The 18,524-nt window shown below is 50.0% G+C and overlaps 1 protein-coding gene across 1 annotated transcript in view; it reads left to right on the top strand.

The window, feature by feature from the left end:
* LOC147101038 (phosphatidylinositol 5-phosphate 4-kinase type-2 beta-like) overlaps window positions 1-18,524 on the top strand; it is a 148,273-nt gene that overhangs the window by 83,571 nt on the left and 46,178 nt on the right. The window lies entirely within an intron of this gene.

The raw sequence follows: 18,524 nt of genomic DNA, 5'->3' as shown, positions 1-18,524 counted from the left end.
ATCTCCAATAGTTTTACAACTAATGAGTGAAAGTTTTCAAAGAAATTGGAAGAAAAAAGCCCACAATTTTATTTTTAATTCCCCTATGATTTTTCTCTCCTGGGTTTGCTCGCAGCAGTGGTCCTGTAGATTAATTCCTGGAGGCTCCAGGCCAACCCTGGAGGGTTGGCAACCCTACTCTAGTTCCTTCAGTATTGGAGGTGATGTGATAGGAGCAGCATGGAGAAGATGAAGGAGCCGGAGGGATCTCCCAATCAGCTAGGGAATCGGGAACTTTCAAAGGAGCAAGGGTAGCGGGGCTCTTAAAAATAACACCGGGGCGGGCTTAGAAAAACCAGCAAAAGCACAGATAAAATGGCGGGCCGTGGAGATTTAAAAGTAACGCCAGGAGGAGTTCTTGGGGAAAAGCAGCAGTTGAGGCAAGTGAGACTTGCAAAAAAAAAAAGTGGGACCGATAGGAGTGAGAAAACAATATTATTATCAGATGGGACTTGCAAAAAAAAAAATCCCAGAGCGGGATGTGAAGAAAAACACAGCGGGAACAGATTTAGGAAAAACAGATGGGCCAGCCCGGCTTGAAAGCAAAAGGAGTGAGACTGTACGAACCCCCCTCCCGCACTGACAGCAGGAAAGGCTGTTCCCAACTCCTAGACACAAATAATGGTCAGAAGCCAACTGAGGCAGAAGAGCGGGTTTCGAAAGCTTTAAAAGCTGCGGGGAGCCAGACTTTCCAACCACTAAAGAAAGCAAGGAATATGACGCCTAAAGAAAAACGGCCAGCAATCCAAAGCGAGACTGGTGAGGCATTTGTGAAGCAGCAAACTGGGAAGGAACGACTCTGGGATGGGGAATCGTACCTGTTGACTGCTGACCTGCAGCGGAGCTAGGAGTTGAGGTTGGGTGGGACCATGGCTGGAGTTGATCAGATGACGCAGGGATCACTTGGGGGTGAATATAATTAGCAGAACAGCATCCATCTCCAGCGAGCTTGGAGATGAGGCCAAGGATCGAATCACAGCTCAATATAATAAATAGGAAAATTCAAGGGTGGCAGATAAGCATGATCGGAAATGTGTTACATATGCACACGCTTCCTGCAAGTGTAACACTTGCTTCCTGTAAGACTTTTAATATATTAGCAGTGGTCTCCCATGGCTTTGTACAGGAAACTTTCGATTTACCGGCACCTAAATAACCAGAAATCTCGGTTAACCGGCAAAATTCAGGAGTAGGTTCAGGTAACTTTTATTACTTTTTTAACTCCATTTGTTGCTGTGCAAGGGTGTGGCTGCAGCTGTTGCTAAGCTACAGAGACGCTTGCAACTTGTGCCCACTGTTCTGAAGCAACAGGGTTTGCTGCTTTATACGGAGCTCTCAGCGCCGTATCTTTTACTATAGCGTTCGGTTATCTGGAATTTTTGATGAACCGGCACCACGTCGGTCCCGTCCGTGCCGGATAAAAAAAAGTTTCCTGTACGCATTAAGTCGGTGCATATGGTGTGTCCCTTAACTGGCCTTGCCGTCTTCGTATTTCTGCTTCTCTCCTTGCCTTGCTTCTCTTCTCTTCTCTCCTCCTCTCTTTCTCTTCTCTCGTCTCTCTCTCTCTCTCCTCTCCTCCCTCTCCCTAGCTCTTAGCTGTTTCTCTGAACCCTTCGGGGAGTGAGGAGGGGTTTTGGGGTGGAAACGTGTGACCCAATGGCAGGTGAGCATCCTCAAATAAATTAAACAAAATATGCAGATTGTACATTGAACTTGGGACCATCCTAGTTTGCGTGGCTCAGTGCCATGCCAGTAAAGGCGCAAGTAATATTTTGTTTCTTGACTGAATACTTTGATTTCAGATCTTCAACAGTAAAGTTGTTTTTCTGTTGAATTCCACTGCTAGCAGCTGAACCTAGGGCCACTTACACAGTGCCCCAGAGATCCTGCATTATTAATTTTTTGACACATTTAGGTGATGAAGAAGACCTTTAGAGATGAAAGCCAAAGTGTGCAAATGCTGCAAAATCAAAATCAAAACATAAACTACTGGAATTACACAGCGGGTCCATCGGCATTTGCGAAAAGAAGACAGATTAGCGTTTCAGGCGTGAATCCTGCATCAGTTTCTGATGCAGGGTCTCTAACTGAGCTTTATGTTGTCTGTTTCTGACGTTTGCTAGGGTTTTTTTGTGTTCGTCAAGGCGAGGGACTTTAATGGTAGTAAGTGGAACATAATCCATTCCAGGCGGCAAGTTGCAAGAAGTGCGGAAGGCTGCAGGAGGTCACATGCTAGCACGCTAGGTGGGCAGATGCAGTTCAATGTAGGGACATGTGAAGTAACAACATTCCCGTTTCCTAAAACAGCGTTATCGCCAGCACAGGTTGGACGTGCTTCTGACCTACTTCCCTTTCTGACCAGTTTCACCAAAGCTCTCTGCTGCAGACAGAATCCAGTGTGGTTGGAAATAAAGACAAGCCTGGCTCATTGTATCTTTTGGTTCTGCCTTCTGCACAGATGTGCTCCGACAACTGCTTTGATCTCCCAGCTGTACAACGGTTTCCAAGATATTCATCTGCTACAATAACGACCAGACACCATCATTCAGATTAGTTTCAGTTGCTGCTACATTTAGAATGAATTAAACGTTTTCCAGTACATCGTTATTTTAGACTGAAACTTTAATTAATTGCAGCTTATTTCCTCGTATTAATTGCTCTAATGGCAAAATGTTGCCAAACCTCCAGGTTATATGGGTTTTTAAGCACCAACTTAGTGCATAAGGCTTCAACTTTGAAGCTTAGGATTTATTCTTGTTTCTCCTTCATGCACTCCATTCTGGATAAGATAGCATTATGTGTCAGCTGTGGTTCAGTGGGTAGCACCTTTGCCTCTGAGTCAGAAAGTTGTGGGTTCAACTCCTACTCCAGAGACTTGAGCACAAAAATCTAGGCTGACACTCCCAGTGCAGTGCTGAGGGAGTGCTGCACTGTCAGAAGTGCCGTCTTTCAGATGAGGCGTTAAACCGAGGCCCCGTCTGCTCTCTCAGGTGTATATAAACGATCCCATGGCACTATATTGAAGAAGAACAGGGGAGTTCTCCCCGGTATCCTGGCCAATGTTTATCCTTCAACCATCATTACTAAAACAGATTACCTGGTCATTTATCACATTGCTGTTTGTGGGAGCTTGCTGTGTGCAAATTGACTGCCGCGTTTCCTACATTATAACAGTGACTACAGTTCAAAAAGTACTTCGTTGGCTGTAAAGCGCCTTGGGACGTCTGGTGGCTGTGAAAGGCGCTATATAAATGCAAGTCTTTTCTTTTTTACAGTGACCAGTTTGCCCATTGTATTTCAGATATACAACTTTCCACAGTAGTTTGATTTGATTTTAAAATTCTGGAGGGCAAAAGTACGTGCAATTTTATTTATGTTATTGCTTGTTAGCAAAATTAAAGCCCCTGGGATTAAAGAGACAGTCGAGCGTGGATACAAAATTGGGCAGAAAGCAGAGAGCAGTGGTGAACGGTTGTTTTTCAGACTGGGGGGAAGTGTACTGTGGTGTTCTCTAGGGGGTTGGTATTAGGACCACTGCTCTTTTTGATACATATTATTGACCTGGACTTGGGTATACGGCATATAATTTCAAAGTTTGCAGGTGATACGGAACTCGGAAATGTAGTAAACAGTGTGAGGAGGATAGTAACAGACTTCAGGAGAACATAGACAGACTGGTAAACTGGGCAGACACATGGCTGATGAAATATAACGCAGAGAAGTGTGACATGATACATTTTAGTAGGAAGAATGAGGAGAGGCAATCTAAACTAAATGGTACAATTTTAAAGTGGGTGCAGGAACAGAGAGACCTGGGGGTGTCTGTACATAAATCTTTGAAGATGGCTGAGAAGGCTGCTAAAAAAGCATATGGGATCCTTGGCTTTATTAATAGAGGAGTAGAGTATAAAAGCAAGGACGTTATACTAAACCTTTATAAAGTGCTGGTTAGGCCTCAACTGGAGTATTGTGTTCAATTCTGGGCTGTTCAATTTAATTCAATTTAGGAAGAATGTTAAGGGCTTGGAGAGGGTGCAGAAGAGATATACAGGAAACTTTTTTAAATCCGGGACCGACGTGGTGCCGGTTCATCAAAAATTCCGGATAACCGAGAGCTACAGTAAAAGATACGGAGAGCTGAGAGCTCTGTATAAAGCAACAAACCCTGTTGCTTAGCAACAGGTGCAGAACAATGGCCACAAGTTCCAAGCGTCTCTGTAGCTTAGCAACAGCTGCAGCCACACCCAATTGCACAGCAACAGATCGAGGAAGGCAAGTAATATGAAGTAAAACTTACCTGAACCTACTCCTGAATTTTGCCGGTTAACCGAGATTTCCGGTTATTTAGGTGCCGGTAAATCGAAAGTTTCCTGTACTAGAATGGTATCAGGGATGAGGGATGTCAGTTATGTGGAGAGGCTGCTGGTGTTCTCCTTAGAGTTGAGTTAAAAAGAGATTTAATAGAGGTGTTCAAAATCACGAAGGGTTTTGATGCAGTAAATAAGGAGAAACTGCCAGTGGCCGAAGGGTCGGTAACCGGAGGGCACAGATTTAAATTGAATGGCAAAAGAACCAGAGCCGACATGAAGAATCATTTTTTCTTACGCAGCGAGTTGTTATGATCTGGAATTCACTGTCTGAAAGGGTGGTGGAAGCAGATTCAATGATAACTTTCAAAAGGAAATTGGATAAGTTCTTGAAGGGAATATTTTTTTACAGGGCTGTGGGGAAAAGAGCAGGGGAGCGGGATTAATTAGATAGCTCTATCAAAGAGCCGGCCCAGGCACGATGAGCTGAATGACGGACCTCCTCTGCTGTATCATACTAGGAAAAGAAAATGCAAAACTGATGGATGTTTTGGGACTTTCCTGATTGCGTTCGAGTTAAACCAGTGAGTAACGTTGCCATGCAGACTACGAAGGTTTTAGGTCCCATCTCTGAGCTGTGTTAGCTGATCTTAGTTGAGGCAGTGGTGGGGCAGTATAATTTCCCCTCGACTATTAGGGAGGAGAAATCAGCTCTTGATTGCAAACCAGTCACCCTTGTTAGTGGTGAGTGTGGACATTGGGTGAGGACGGGGCTGAATTCAGCTGCACTGCGCTCCACAATTGAATAGCCTGTTGACGCCCTAGCCTAGCAATTAGTTGACGAGCAGTAAAGCGGGCACCTAAGCGTCCAATATGACGGGTGGGGTGCGCCGTGCGATCCATGCCAGAAGTGCCCATCCGCCATATTGGTAAAGGCTCCAGGATCGTCGTCCAGAGCCTGCTCCTGGAACAGACACTAGTAGGCCCCTCACAGATGCTTATGCAAAGGCCCAATGCCTGCTTGAGGCCCCCCTTCCTGGAATTGTGGTTTGCGAGTGGTTCTGAACATTTTTTGTTGGATTTTATTTGAGGATAAACTGTTTAAAATCACCGCCAAGCCATGATAGTTCTTTTTCCAAATTTCTTGTGGTTCCCTGATGGCTGAATTGGCACATTGCATTGTCCAGTGTTGTAACTGAGTCATACAGAACAGAAGGGCCTCAGGCTGGATCCCCAGTCTGTGCCGGGTTAAGCTAGCGTGGCAGTAGGGCGGCTACATTCGGCCTCAGCACTCCCAGGGCGAGGGAAGGGGGACGATAATCAGCATGGCTCCCACTTCTGATCACCATCCAGTAACCTCTCTCGGACAGATTGCACGCACACACGTGTGAGTCTGTGTGTGCATGCTTGTGAGCGCATGTGTGTGTGAGGGTGCATATGTGAGCGTTCAAATAAGGGCATTGCCAGAGTTGAATACCCCCCCATAGCTTACAAAGGGAGGAATGGTCAGTTGGACATGATAAGGAACCACACCCTAGCGTGAGTGAGCACCTATCAGTAGACAGTAAATTGAGGTGGGTTTAATCTGTACAAAGAAAATGCTGGGTTTTTTTTTTGCAAGTGTGTTGCAAAGCTTTCTGCATGTTGTGCAGTCCGATCCACTTGTATAAATATTGCATCACACCAGAAGTTATAAATACCTTCCATATTACATACTAGTGTACCCTTATCCTTTTGTTGGAGAGATTATGGGCCCCTGACATCAAATCATTTTTGCAGACTTCTGGTGTCTTTTCAACTAATAACCCTGATCATTTTATGTCCTTTTTTTTTTCAAACTCCTATGATTGATGACAGTTGACGCAGCGCAGCTAACTAGGAAACAGTGGCCTTTTCTTCATCTTTCCTTCTCGCATGCTGTAGATCATCGTTGCCCAGCGTGTTTGTCATTTTTCTCCCTGAAGGATTAAAGGGGGTGGCTCGCTTTCAACTTGCTGCCAACAAACAATAAAGTCTCCAGCGCAATTTGTGCAGAATCTCCGAGATGTAGAATTTGAAGATAATGGCTGCCTGCTGACAGTTCTATCATTTCACATCTTTCTTTCACAATGAATCTAGTTTCCTACAACCCATAGCTTCAGCCAGAATAACTGATGCATTCGTTTGAAATCCAGCGCTTGAAAACTGGCATGCACTTACTGTTTATATAGACTGGTTTTTCTCTTGTGGGTGTTGTTCACAAAAATAAAAATAAAAATCTTTCTTGTGCAACTAGCTTTGCTTGTCACTAAATCTTTCTCCCTTCCTCGTTCCTATACCTCCCCTCCCCCTCTCTCTTTGTACAGTCTCACATATATTCCCACTTTCTCTTTTTGTGTAAGGCTCTCTCTCTCCTCTCTATGTTTCTCTCTCTCCCTGTATGTGTCTCTCTGTATGTCTATCTCTTTGTCTCTACCTCTCTATGTCTCTCTCGCTCTCTCACTGTGTAAGCTGTTCTCTCTCTCTCTCTCTCTCTCTCTATGCCTCCCTCTATCTCTCTCTCTCTCTCTATGCCTTTTTCTCTCTGTATGCCTCTCTCTTTCTGTATGTCTCACTCTCTATGTCTCCCTCTCTCTCTTTATGTGTCTCTTTTTCCCATCGCATGGAACCCTGCGATTAAAATCAAGAGTTCTGACGCTTAATAGTCGCAGAAATGATCTAATTTCCCCCTTGGGACTTTGGGGGGGGCGCATGTGTGGGTGTAGGACAGGATCTGGAAGGAGTGGTGTTGTGTGCGAGTCAAGTAGGGAGGAATTAGGAGCCTGGTCCTGAGCTGTCCTCTCAATCCAGTGCTGTAGTGAAGGAGTGCTGCATTGTTGGAGGTATTATCTTTTGGAAAGACATTACATCGAGGCCCCCTTCTGCCTGATTAAGTTTTTCCTTTATTTGTTCACGCCGCTGGTAAGGCCAGCATTTATTGCCCATCCCTACTTGCCCTTGAGAAAGTGGTGGTGAGCCACCTTCTGTCCGTGTGGTGATACTTCTTTGTAGCAATTTGATACAGCTGAGGGCTGTTAAGAGTCAACCACATTGCTGTGGATCTGGAGTCACGCATAGGCCAGACTGGGTAAGGACGGCAGATTTCCAGATGGGTTTTTAACGTAGTTTCATGGTCATTTAAATTCCCCAGCTGTCATGGTGGGATTTGAACTCACGTCTCCGGATCATTAGTCCAGGCCTCTGGATCACTCGTCCAGTAACGTAACCACCGTGCTACCGCTCCCGGTGACGAAGTGAGCATAAATGGTCTCATGGCGCTATTCAGAGAAAAGCAGAGAGTTCTCTAGGTGACCTGACCAATATTCTTCCCTGAACCAAAGTGACCAAAAACAAATTAGCTGGCCGTTCATTCATTTATTTTATATCGGACCGTTTGTGCGCAAATTGGTTGCTGCATAATAACAGTGGCTTCAGATTCGCTGTGTAGTGCTTGGGATGCCCAGAGGACATGAAAGATGCTATATAAATTCTGAAGTGGGTGCATGAACAGAGAGACCTGGGGGTATATGTGCACAAATCATTGAAGGTGGCAGGACAGGTTGAGAAAGCGGTTAAAAAAAGCATATAGGATCCTGGGCTTCATAAATAGACGCATAGAGTACAAAAGCAAGGAAGTTATGATGAACCTTTATAAAACTCTGGTAAGGCCACAACTGTGTTGTGTCCAATTCTGGGCACCACACTTTTTAGGAAGGATGTGAAGGCTTTAGAGAGGGTACAGAAAAGATTTACAAGTATAGTTCCAGGGATGAGGGACTTCAGTTACGTGGATAGACTGGAGAGGCTGGAGTTGTTCTCCTTGGAGCAGAGAAGGTTGAGAGGAGATTTGATAGAGGTGTTCAAAATCATGAGGGGCCTAGACAGAGTAGATAGAGAGAAACTCTCTCCATTATGGAAGGACCAAGAACCAGAGGACACAGATTTAAGGTGATTGACAGAAGATCCAAAGGTGACATGAGGAAAAACTTTGTTACACAGCAAGTGGTTAGGATCTGGAATGCACTGCCTGATAGGATGGTGGAGGCAGATTCAACCGTGGCTTTCAAAAGGGACTTAGATAAATACCTGAAGGAAAACAATTTGCAGGGCTACGGGGAAAGGTCGGGGGATTGGGACCAGCTGAAGTGCTCTTGCAGAGAGCCGGCACGGGCTCGACGGGCCGAATGGCCTCCAACTGTGCTGTAACCATTCTATGATTCTATTCTATGATAAATACACGTTCTTTCTTTACATTAAGACACACCCCTTGCCCAAATAATGCATTCTGATGCATTTTATAATATAAGATGCATTTAAGTTGCCGTGCAAGTAACAGCGATTTTGTCTGAAGATTGACGCAACTGTGTGGCAGCATGTGTCTGGAGTCATGACATTGGAACACATTAAAACCAGGGAATGTACGAGTGCCCCCTCACAACCCCTCCCTCCCCACCCCCAGTCTGAGGAGCCCATGTTATTCCAGCTGAGTTTGCCACCAGGTGGACTGTAACTCCAGCGCAGTGTGAAGCCGCGCTTAAAAAGCGCTCAGGCGATCCGCTGGGCCTCATGGGCACGTCATTAACTTACTGCAAGAGCCTCTCGTAATGTTTTCAGAGAGGGGACGCTGCCATCGGCCAAATCAAAACATTCAAAATTTACGGCCGGTTAGTGCAGGACTAAAAAAAAACACACCAAGATGTTTATGGCTCCGCTCTAACCCCCTTTGAGACCTGTGGACCAGAACTTTAAAAAAATGTATGTAATAGTTTTAATATAGTTCAAAACCAGGATGAATTGACACATACTCTTTGATTCTTGGATTTTTAAAATTCTTTGGACCACTCGTCTTCAGAAGCGCTGTTATTTGTTGCAGATCCTGTATTGGAAGAAGGGGCTGTCTTATTAAAGGCTGAAAGAGTCTTTTGGCACTCAAGGGTCTAATGGAGATTCATTACAATATTGAAAAAAAACCAACTTTTATAATGCGCTTTTCTTAAAAGCTTATAAAGGACATCTTCCGAAGTGGGTCTCTGTATTTAATGCTTTCATCCATCTTGCCATGGACATGAAAGGTGGAATGTAGTAGATTGTAACGTTGTTGAAAATTGCAGTACAAAATGCAGCTTGCTGAGAAAAGGGCTGTGGATCCTTGTTAGCCGAGTCTGGAAGGCAGGTTCATGCCCATTATTTACTTGGGTCCATGAATGCAGGAGATTTGTGCGTTGATTTGAAAATGAAGCTGGTTAAAAAGAAGGAAAGACTTGCACTTATATAGCGCCTTTCACGACCACCGGATGTTCCAAGATGCTTTTCAGCCAATGAAGTACTTTTTGAAGTGTGGCCAATGTTGTAATGTAGGAAACGCAGCAGCCAATTTGCGCACAGCAAGCTCCCACAAACAGCAATGTGATAATGACCAGATAATCTGTTTTTTGTGATGTTGGTTGAGGGATAAATATTGGCCAGGACACCGGGGAGAACTCCCCTGCTCTTCTTCAAAATAGTGACCATGGGATCTTTTACGTCCACCTGAGAGAGCAGACGAGGTCTCGGTTTAACATCTCATCCGAAAGACAGTGCAGCGCTCCCTCAGTACTGCACTGGAGTGTCGGCCTAGCTTTATGTGCTCAAGTCTGTGGAGTGGGACTTGAACCCACAACCTTCTGACTCAGAGGTGGGATGAATGATTATTTTGCTTTTAAGTGTCGACTTGGCTTCAATTGGTAGTAGCGCCAACCTCTATGAGTCAGCAAAAGGTGGGTTTAAGTGCCGCTTCGGGACATGAGCTCCTAATCTAGGTTGGCACCCCAGCACAGAACCCAGGGAGCGTTGCGCTGTCGGAGGCTGAGACGTTCAACCCCCTCTGCCTGTTCTTGTGTGGATCCCATGGCACTTTCCAAAGAAAAACAGGGAGTTCCCCTGGCCAACGCACCCCTCTCAACCAACACCACCAAAAACAAATTGATTAACTTGTTATTCATCTCATTGTTGTTTGTGGGACCTTGCTGTGTGTAAAATGGCTGCTGCTTTTGCCTGCATAACCATAGTCACTGAACCTCAAAAGAATTCCTTGATTTTTGAATCGCTTTTCTGAGGGGCGTGATAAAATGATATATAAATGCAAGTCTACCTTTCTCAATAATGCTGAGTAACTTAATTTAGTTTCGAAAATGGTGAAAGTGAAACAGCCTTGGGCAAAGCTGCTATTTCGAGAGCAGCTTTTGTGAATGTTCTGGCATTTAATTGTTAATTAATGCCAAAGTGCCTGTATACTGTAAAACCTGGTAATTGGGCTCTGTTACGCATGTCAGATCTGTAGACTGAATAAGCATGCCATTGTTTCCTAGCACAAAGGAGTGCAGAAAATATATGTCTGTTGGCAGTGTACACAAGAATTTTTTTGTTTCTTTTCTTTTTGGTGTGCAGTTGTTTGGTACCAGGCTGGAATTTAGGAGAATGCATTTTAAGCCATTGCATTAAAGTTTGGGAGTGAAAAGAAGCCAAGATTTTCAACGTGGAGGCCCCAGCCATTATTTTGAAAGAAAGTGGTAGCTAATGAGGAAGGAGAGATCAGGTGGGGAGAAACGGATTGAACCCCAACATTAAGGTCGTGGTTGGCCAAGTTACCTCCAAACATATGGAGCTGGGCTCCACTGCATGTTAGGTTCAGGAGTGATTTGATCGAAGTTTTCAATATATTAAGGGGAACAGATAGGGTAGAGAGAGAGAGAGAAACTATTCCGCTGGTTGGGGAGTCTAGGACTAGGGGGGACATTGTCTAAAAATTAGAGCCAGACCTTTCAAGAATGAAATTAGGAAACACTTCTACACACAAAGAGTGGTAGATGTTTGGAACTCTCTTCCGCAAACTGCAATTGATGCTAGTGTGGCGACACGCCACCTCTGGACATAACCCGCTCACGGCGGCACGGACAGTTTAAGCAGACGCCCCCAGCCGGGGGCCCTTTCCTCCAGCAACTTGTTTCCCGCAGGGACAGGCTGCCGGGAGCACTTCCTGTCTGGGGAGTATTTAAGTGGATGTGCGGGCTTTTCCAGTCTCTCTTTGCCATGAGGTAGAATAAAAGCAGTTGTGTTTTACTAGCTCTGGTCTCGACTCCCACGTTTGCCGCGGTATCTCAACACTGGTGACCCCGACGCTCAGGACGAATCCTAAGCTAGCATGGCGGAAACAAACGCAGTCACGGTGAAACTACCGGACTTTTGGGAGAACCTGGCCGAAGCCTGGTTTGTTCAAGCTGAGTCCAGATTCCGGCTGAAACAAATTACAGTCGACGCCACAAAGTACGACTACCTCGTCTCCTCTCTCACCTACACCACAGTCCCCAAGGTTTGGGCAGCGCTGCAGGATCCACCACCGGAAGGCAAGTACGAACATCTGAAGGCTGCGCTCCTTAAAAAATTTCAAACGTCCTCTTACCAGCGCAACTGCCAACTCCTTGACCTCCCCAGCCTTGGTGACGCTTCACCCTCGGATCTGCTTTCCCACATGCTGTCCCTCTTGGACGACAAAAACACCGGCGCCCTCTTTCGCACGCTTTTCATTCGGCAGCTCCCCGCCAGCATCCGCCCGCTCATTGTGGAGTCTGGCTCCACGGACCTGAATGACATAGCTGAAAAGGCCGACTGGCTGCTCTCTGCACAGTCCGCTCGCGACGTCGCGCCCGACCTCACGGCAACGACCACGCGGGCTTCCCGGCCCACTAGGCCCGACCGCCCTACCACTCCGAGTCACTGCTACTACCACACCCGTTTTGGCGCTAGGGCCCAACGCTGCACGCCACCGTGTACTTTCAAACCCCCCCCCCCGCACCGGCCCCCGCGATGGCCGCGGGGCAAAAGGGACCTCTACTGTACGTCACCGACGACAGAACCAACCGCCGATTTCTGTGCGACACAGGGGCCCAGCACAGCATCACCCCCGCCTCCGCCCTCGAAATCCAACACGGCACACGGGGTGTCACGCTGGCCGCAGCCAATGGCTCTGACATCCGCACATATGGCACCCGCATGGTCACGCTCGACCTCGCGGGCCGCCGCTACCGCTGGGAGTTCCTCACAGCCAGGGTCCTCTGCCCACTCATCGGCGCTGACTTCCTACGCGCCCACGGCCTCCTTGTCGACATTCCGAGGCACCGCCTCGTCGACATCAACACCATGGCCCCCATCCCCGGCGCATTCACCCCGGCCCGTTCGGCCGGCCTGACGACCTACTGCCTCGCCAGAGCCACGGATGACTACTCGGCACTCCTAGCCGAGTTTCCCGCCCTCACTAACCCGACCTTTTCGGCCAAAGCCGCCAAACACGGTGTGGAGCACTATATCCCCACCACCAGCCCCCCAGTTTCTGCCCACGCCCGCAGACTCAACCCGGCCAAGCTGGAAATCGCGCGGGCCGAGTTCACCACCATGGAACAACTCGGCATCATCCGCCGCTCCAGCAGCCCTTGGGCCTCACCCCTCCACATCGCCCCCAAGCCCGGCGGAGGCTGGCGCCCTTGCGGGGACTACCGCCGCCTCAACGACGCCACCACCCCCGACCGATACCCGGTGCAACACATCCAGGACTTCTCGGCCCGACTGGCCGGACGAACCGTCTTTTCCAAGGTCGACCTGGTGCGCGGTTACCACCAAGTCCCCGTACACCCCGCGGACATCCCCAAAACGGCCGTCATCACCCCATTCGGCCTGTTCGAGTTCCTGAGGATGCCCTTTGGCCTCAAGAATGCAGCCCAGGCTTTCCAGCGCCTTATGGACTCAGTCCTCCGGGACCTGAACTTCCTATTCGTCTATCTAGACGACATTCTCGTGGCCAGCTCCTCCAAACAGGAACACCTCGAACACCTTCGCATCCTGTTCGGGCGCCTAGCCCAACATGGGCTCATCCTCAGCCCGGCGAAGTGCCAATTCGGCCTAACCGAGATCGATTTTCTCGGTCACCACATCACCCCTGCTGGGGCCGTCCCCCTGCCCAACAAGGTGCAGGCCGTCCAGCAATTCCCCTGCCCCGCAACCATCAAGGGCCTCCAGGAGTTCCTCGGGATCGTGAACTTCTACAACAGGTTCATCCCCAGAGCTGCAGCCCTCATGAAGCCCCTATACGACTCCCTCCGAGGTAAATCCGGCAAGATGGACGTAGCCTGGACCACTGACACGTCAGCCGCCTTCGACGCCACCAAAAATGCGCTCGCCGACGCCACCCTGCTCGCACACCCGAGGGCCGATGCCCGGGTCGCGCTCACCACCGATGCCTCCGACCACGCAGTCGGAGCCGTGTTCGAGCAGTGGGTCAATGGCGCGTGGCAGCCACTTGCCTTCTACAGCCGCCAACTGCGCCCCCCCCGGAGGTCAAATACTCCACTTTCGACCGCGAGCCTCTCGCGCTCCACCTGTCGGTCCGCCATTTCAGGTTCCTCCTGGAAGGCCGCCCCTTCACCGCGTACGTGGACCACAAGCCGCTCACATACGCGATGGCCAAGCACACCGAACCCTGGTCCGCTAGGCAGCAACGCCAGCTCGCGGCCGTGTCCCAGTTTACTACGGACATCCAGCACATCTCCGGTAGAGACAACGTTGTCGCCGACTGCCTTTCCCGTCCCGCCATCTGCGCGAATCACCTCGCGGTCGACTACGCGCAACTAGCAGCGGCCCAGCTCACGGACCCAGACCTCCTCTCGGCGGCTACCAGCCTGCCAGGGCTACGCCTAGCCAAGGTCGCGCACGGGCCCGAAGCCACGGCAGTCACTTGCGACGTCTCACTCGGCCAACCCAGGCCGGTCGTCCCTGCAACCTGGCGCTGCCACATCTTCGACGCGCTCCACGGGCTCTCCCACCCGGGTTCCCGCGCATCCGTCAAACGCCTCTCCCAGCGCTTCGTCTGGCGCGGCCTCAGCAGAGATGTTCGGACTTGGGCCACCTCCTGCCTCGCCTGCCAATGGGCTAAGGTACAGCTGCACACAAAAGCACCCCTGGGAGACTTCGAGGTACCCAGCCGCCGCTTCGACCACGTACACGTCGACATCGTCGGTCCTCTGCCGCCATCGCAAGGCCAAACTTATCTCCTCACGATGGTCGACCGCTACACACGCTGGCCTGAGGCAGTGCCGCTGACCTCCACCACCACAGCCGACATCGCCAGGGCGTTTGTTAACACCTGGGTTGCGAGGTTCGGCGTACCGGCCGACATAACCTCCGACAGAGGCGCCCAGTTCACCTCCGAACTCTGGACGGCCACAGCACGCAACCTCGGGGTGACGCTCCACCGAACCACGGCGTACCACCCGCAGGCCAACGGGCTTTGTGAACGCTTCCACAGGTCACTCAAGGCCTCACTCCGCGCCGGCCTGCAGGACAGTACCTGGACTGACCGCCTACCGTGGGTGCTACTAGGCCTACGCATCGCGGTCAAGGAAGACCTCCAGTCCTCGGCAGCGGAGTTAGTCTACAGACAACCGCTGCGCGTCCCAGGCGAATTCCTTCCGGAGGCTACCACGCCTTGGTCGGCCGAACAGCAGCGGCTCAACTCTTTCTCTTCCGCTCAGCAGTTCGCCCCACTTCCGGTCAACCGACACGGCGAACTCGCACCTCATGTCCCGCCAAATTTACAGCAGGCGCGCTTCGTCTTCGTGCGACACGACGCGCACCGCGGGCCCCTGCGACCCCCGTACGACGGACCGTACGAGGTACTACAAACCGGGGACAAGGTCTTCAAGCTGCAACTCGGCGACAGGGTCGACACAGTCTCCATCGACCGGCTCAAACCAGCATACACAGAATCAGGGGAATGGGTCCCCGTGGCCCGGCCTCCAACTAGAGGCCGTCTCGCCAGCAAGCCAGCACAGCCGGCGGCGAACCGCCCGGCCCCACCAACTAGACCGGCGACCACTCAGAGCCGCTGCGGCAGAACCATCAGACCACCGTCACGACTCGTCCACTCCTCCTAAGCGGATTCTGGGGGGAGCTCTGTGGCGACACGCCACCTCTGGACATAATCCGCTCACGGCGGCACGGACAGTTTAAGCAGACGCCCCCAGCCGGGGGCCCTTTCCTCCAGCAACTTGTTTCCTGCAGGGACAGGCTGCCGGGAGCACTTCCTGTCTGGGGAGTATTTAAGTGGATGCACGGGCTTTTCCAGCCTCTCTTTGCCATGAGGTAGAATAAAAGCAGTTGTGTTTTACTAGCTCTGGTCTCGACTCCCACCTTTGCCGCGGTATCTCAACACTAAGTCAATTGTTAATTTTAAATCTGAGATTGATAGATTTTTTTTTAACCAAAGGTATTAAGGTATATGGAGTTAGGTCACACAGCAGCCATGATCTCATTGAATGGCGGAACAGGCTCAAGGGGCTAAATGGCCTCCTCCTGTTCCTATATGCAAGTGTTATTCCATCAGAGGGCTTTACAGGGTAGATGCAGTTTCCCCGGGCTGGAGAGTCTAGAACTAGGGGTCATAGTCTCAGGATAAGAGGTCGGCCATTTAGGACTGAGATGAGGAGACATTTCTTCACTTGGTGGGCTATGAATCTTTGGAATTCTCGACCGCAGAGGGCTGTGGATGCTGAGTCGATGAGTATATTCAAGGCTGAGATCGATAGATTTTTGGATACTAAGGGAATCAAGGGATATGGGGATAGGGCGGGAAAGTGGAATTGAGTTCGATGATCAGCCATGATCTTATTGAATGACAGAGCAGGCTCGAGGGGCTGAATGGCCTATTCCTGCTCCTATTTCTTATGTTCTAATGTGCTTACCAATTCTTGCATGTAATTGCATCTCTTGCTGGGTTCAGAGCCAGGTAGTAGCACAACCTCCTGCTGTTTAAGCTCCCAGTGCACCATCTGCATTTTGCTAAGCTGCTATCTTAGTCAGGCATATCTATAGTTCAGGCATATAAATTCTGCATTGTTGTCACTAGACATGCCTAGTTTGTTGGTACCAACTGGCCAGATGCAGATATTGAGGAAAATCGCAACTTATGTCGCTAGGTGTAATGTTGTCCAATATTCTTAATTCGGTATTAGTCAGTTTTCACCTCCGTGTTATACAACTCAAAATGTTCTCTACATACAGCCTAAGTTTCAAAGGAGGGAATCTATAATTGTATTGCTGCATGTTTTTCACAGTTCAATGGACATGGTGCAAGACATTCACACGCCCATCATTACACTTTATACCTCCTGAGAGCACTGGAGGTGATGTGGTGATGAATCTTGATCTGAACATGGTGATGATACTGGGAGCAGGGAGAGTGTACAGGATGGTACATTTGGCATTTACCAGGAGCAAGAGTCAAACATTAAGAGGAGCAATGAATTACCTTCATAATATCCATTAAAGTAGGTAACAGTTGCGAAGGAGTGAGGGAAGTTGGAAGCTAGAGATGAGAGAAGGATCATCTATCAGACAACAAGCTTTTTCTTGTATAGAAACTGGTCTGTGTAAGTCCTCAAGACACCTGAATGATAAGACAAAGTGGATGGGTCCAATTAATGTTCTCCTTTAAAAGACAACGGCCTAGAAATTGGGTTGGGGCGCCAAAGTGGCACAAAAGTCGCCTGAGCGCAGGATTTAGCGCAGCGTTTGAGGCTTCAGCGATCGTCAGAAATTCAGTTTCATTGCCCCTCGTGGGACACGGGGCGAGGCTCGAGGCGCTCCGTGTCCCTCTTAGGGCGCTGAAACTGAATATCGCAGCGCAACGTGCCACAGCGCCACATGCTGCGGCACGGCACGCTGCGGTACTGCAGGCCTTCCTCCCACTGTTAAGGGGGAGGTGCCTGCAACAGCGCGATCCCCGCTCGCGAGTGCCGGCAAATGAGCCCGGCACCAAGGAGAAGTGCCGGGCTCTCGGGAAACAGCCGGCAATGCCGCGGGGGGCGGGGGGGGGTGGGGGGGGGGGTTAGGAGGCCGGGGACGGAGGTGCTGGCAGGCGGCCGCCCCGCACCTCCACCTTAACTTGCGCCGCTGCCGGCACAGTAAGGCCCCGTGAACCGGGCGCGGGTAGCGAACGGTGCAACTGCGGCGTTCGCTACCAAATATCGCGAATGGGGCGCTGCACACACCGATGACGTCATCGGTGGCGGCGCAGCGCAAATGGCTAACGCCACCATTAGCGCCCCTGCTGAATATCGCGGGAGGCGCAGCCATTGGTGCTACAGCCACTGACTTGCCTCTTTAGGCGCTAACAGGTGGCGCTACTCACCCAATTTTCCCCCAACATTTTTGACGTTTCATTGTGCAAAGTACAGATTCCATATTAAACTATGGAGAAGAAGAATAAAGCTTTCTGATTGACTAAGAGCCCTGGGGCTAGAAATTCAGTAGGCTTTGCGCCCAGTTTTCGCCCAAAGAGGGCTTTTGCGCCACTTGCTGAGCTTTCACCGATATTCAGCGCTGCGGTAATGGCGGCGTTAGCCAGTAGCGCTGCGCCGCCACCGATGACGTCATCGGTGTGCGCAGTGCCCCGCTACCGGCCCGACCGCCATATTTAGTTGTCGCCTTAGTGGGGCGCTTTAAGGTGGAGGTGCGGCCGGCTGCTTCCTCCTTCCCCGGCCTCCTCCACCCCCCCCCGCGACATTGCCGGCTGCTTTCTGTGAACCTGGCACTTCTCCGTGGTGCCGGGCTCATTTGCCGGCACTATGCAGCGGCGATCTCCCCGTTGCAGGCACCTCCCCCTTAAGAGAAGGAGGTGGCCTGCAGTACCGCAGCCTGCTGCTCCGCAGCGGGTGGCGCAGCGGCGCCTAGAGCGCTGAAATTCAGTTTCAGCGCCCCAAGCGGGGGCGGGCACACCCTGGAATAGCGCCCGGTTCCGACTTGGGGCGCAAAAACTGAATATCTGACGGGCGCAACTGGCTCCGCGCTCAGCGCTAACTTTTGGGCGCACGCCAGCTGGCGGGCCCAAAGTGAATTTCTAGGCCCTTGTCTTTTTCTATCTAATTTAACCCTTCCTCTCCTTAAGGCGTTGACCCTCTCTGGAGCAGTGTTCCCACTGATTACTATACAGGAGCAAGAGTCTTCAGGGAAGGGAGAGAAAATTTGGAGGGAATATCCACACTATCAAGATACTATGGACTTCAAAAAACAATGTTTAATTAGCAAAATCTGTTAATCTAACTCCGATTCCTAGTAATGTTTTTGTTTTTGACA

This window comes from Somniosus microcephalus, chromosome 24, assembly GCF_052327205.1.
Source record: "Somniosus microcephalus isolate GS21.2 chromosome 24, FLI_Smic_1.0, whole genome shotgun sequence".
NCBI lineage: Eukaryota > Metazoa > Chordata > Chondrichthyes > Squaliformes > Somniosidae > Somniosus > Somniosus microcephalus.
This window is presented reverse-complemented; position numbering and strand designations above follow the sequence as displayed.